Genomic DNA, 3,420 nt, shown 5'->3' on the forward strand with positions numbered 1-3,420 from the left:
TTTTACACTTGATCTTGGCCAAAAGGCTGAGAAGCGATGTACCCCTGTTTTTACTTTTTCACATGTGAATCCTTAATAACTGGCATTTTAGTTTATGGTATGAGCTATGCGTTTTAATGTATTTTAACTTGCTAAATTTTTATATAATAGCATTTTTATGTTTATATATTTTATGTGTTAGTATTTTTAATGTTGTATACATGAAATTTTAGCCAGAAGACAGATATAAACAAGACACTGCCCCTCTGTTTTCAAGGACAGAGTACTGAATTACAGTAAAACGAGTTTATGTTCCACCGTCAAGTGTGTTTCTCCCATTAGTTCACTTTGTGATGGATTATCAAGGGTAGCTTCAAATCCAGCAGTCTCATGATTGCCTCTCAAAATATCCTGAGAGGTTTGAGCTTGTAAGAAATAGAAGACTCTGTACGTGCTGCACTGCCTTGAATTCCATTTGTAGTTTTAGTGGAGCAAATGGACTCTGGATGTTTCTCAGTGTAGAAAAATTTGTTTTATCTTTGTTGAGCTGGAAATTTCTTCCTGATAATTCAAGAGGATGACTAGGCAAAGTTCATTTGTCACACAAGGAAAACCTTTATGAAAACACTTTGACTTACAAAAGGCACATTTGTTTATATCAGCATTTGTATATATCAAAAAATAGGCAGTTCAAACAAACACAAATATATGATTAATATAAATAACCTCAGTTATTACAGACATAGAAAATATTTTATTGAGAAGCATATATGAACATTTAAATCAAGAAAAGACATATAACTGATAACATATTATTTATTTATTTATTTTTGAGAGGCAGAGTGGACAGTGAGAGAGAGACAGAGAGAAAGGTCTTCCTTTTTCCATTGGTTCACCCCTCAATGGCCACTGCGGCTGGTGTGCTGTGGCCGGCGCACCGCGCTGATCTAAAGCCAGGAGCCAGGTGCTTCTCCTGGTCTCCCATGTGGGTGCAGGGCCCACATGGGCCATCCTCCACTGCCTTCGCAGACACAGCAGAGAGCTGGACAGGAAGAGGAGCGACCAGGACAGAATCCGGTGCCCCGACTGGGACTAGAACCCAGTGTGCCAGCGCCGCAGGCAGAGGATTAGCCTAGTGAGCTGTGGCGCCAGCCCAATAACTGATAACATATTATTAATTTTTTTTTAATATGGCACATTTACTGAGAGTTCAGTAACTGGAATACTGTCCTTTCAGTGAAATCCAAGTCCTCTGGTGTTCATCTTCAATGTGTTCAGTTATGGTCAGCCAGCCCCATTGCTCATAATAGTATTTATCCTCTGTTCTATTCATTGTTTACTTATCCTATGATAATATCAGAGATTTAATTATTATAGATGATGATACATTTTACTATCAGTTAGGAGAAATTCTTTCTAATTGCTCTTATCTAAATATATGTGTATCTTATCCTAATTATATTTTATATATAAAAATTATAGCATTTGAAAAAATCCCCTCAGATATTTTAGAAACTGTTTATGACTGAATAAATTTTTAGATTACTTTCAGTTGAACAGAGATGTTAATATCTCATATTAAAATTAAATAATATGTTATCAGTTATATGCCTTTTCTCTATTTTAAATGTTCCTGTATGCTTCTCAATAAAATATTTTCTATGTCTAATAATTGAGGTTATTTTGATTAACCATGGATTTATTTTTACTTGTTTGAATTGCTTATTTTTCTGATATATACAAATGCTGAAATATAGACATGCACATCTTGGAAACAATAGCAGAATTTAATAAAAGCTATGCATTAAATAGATACTTTCTCCAGGAAATTTTATAGATTTAATCACATTATCCATGAATGCTTATAACTACTTTTTTCCTGTACACATTTAATACATATTACATATATATGTTTGTAATTTAAATTTGTTGTTGCTATCCTTGCTCAAGGTCATACCTGTAATACAGTGATTTTAGATTGTTTTTGGTTCAAAGAACTAAATCTTTATTAACTAGAGACTTTCTCCCTAAAGAAGTGCACATGAATGTCAGAGTTCACAATCTTCATTAAACCAATATTAAGAAGGCTGTTTATTGTTTCATTAATAAAGATAATATTAAGTTCATTAGGCAGCACTTATTGCATTATATAAATCTTTGTAATTCCTGTTTACCAGAAGAGCAAACTTTAGAAAGAAATAAAGGTGGACTCTAGCAAAACAACTGCTTTGGGTAAACGCTGATATTGTAACTTTTCTATAATTAAATTAATAGCCATAGCAAGCTGATTTATTTATTTATTTTTGATCATGCGTTTAATCAACTGTGTGAGACTCAGTGGTGTGGGGTTTGGATTTCCCAGATAGGAAAGCCACCTTTTGATGTCTAGCACAAGGGGCTATGGGTTTTCTTTCTGCAACTTTATTATACAGAACTGTGGAAAACTATCTCATGGATGTGGTTCAGACACAGCCTCTGCCCCTCCAGGTGGTGGTCATTGAGACAGTGATCTCCGGCAGCTGTCTTCACCAGCCAACCGTGTGTCAGCATCTCCATCTTTGTGACTCTCTTCTGAGAACAAGGCCTCTGGCTGCTTGCACAGGTCTTTGTACATAGTCATCATGGTTTGGCACACGTGCTTGAGCTCTGTCTCCAAGTGGCTGATCTTGGCCATTTTCTGGGAGAACTCCTGGGGCTTTGGTTGGATGACCTTGTTGTAGTAATCGCAAAACAAATACGTGTTCTCCTCCAGCTGCTGCATCCGATTGGAAACCTGGATCTTGAAGCTGTCCCTGAAGTTGGTAGTGTGGGTGTGGTCCTTTTTTGCCTGCTCTCCTTGATGTTTTCCATCAGTTCCAGCACCCTCCTCTTCAAGATGTTGATGTTCAAGTCCAGAGAGGAGAAATAGGCCCCTGACTTCACATCCAACATTGTCAGTTGGCCACTGGACACCAGAGTTTGCCATAGAAGGGCTACAGACCTGCCTCCTGGCTGGCCAGTGACCAGTCTGCTCTTTGCAGAACTCTTTGCCCTTGGATGCTCCTTGTTGGCAGTGGTCAGCAATGGCTCTTGGTCCTTTTACTAAACTCAGGTCGGTCCACTCCCTGTCACTCCATCATGTCATTTCCTCACCTCAGTGGGTGGACCTCTGTACATGCGCAGGGCTCTCTCCACACACATTATATTCTCCAAAGGCAGCATTCAGAATTATTATTGAACCATTGGATCCAATATGCAGCAATAATATTTTAGGGTTTGGGGATTTATTTTATGTTTGGATATAGATTTTCTGTGAATCAATAAAATATATACTATTTCTCTTTATGGTTCTATGTTAATGTACTGAGTGTATCTCTCTCTCTGATTTTGGTAGAACTTTTTCACTAAACCTCATGTGGCCATATATGCAGGAAGGGTGGTCCATACCTTGAAATATTTACA

General features: G+C 37.4%; 2 pseudogenes; both read right to left on the reverse strand.

Moving 5' to 3' along the window:
- Positions 1-270: 270 nt before the first annotated feature.
- LOC133767001 (proteasome maturation protein-like) lies at positions 271-1,242 on the reverse strand (annotated as a pseudogene).
- A 1,231-nt stretch (positions 1,243-2,473) lies between these two features.
- LOC133763183 (synaptonemal complex central element protein 2-like) lies at positions 2,474-2,910 on the reverse strand (annotated as a pseudogene).
- Positions 2,911-3,420: the final 510 nt, after the last annotated feature.

This window comes from Lepus europaeus, chromosome 1 (genome assembly GCF_033115175.1).
Source record: "Lepus europaeus isolate LE1 chromosome 1, mLepTim1.pri, whole genome shotgun sequence".
Taxonomy (NCBI): domain Eukaryota; kingdom Metazoa; phylum Chordata; class Mammalia; order Lagomorpha; family Leporidae; genus Lepus; species Lepus europaeus.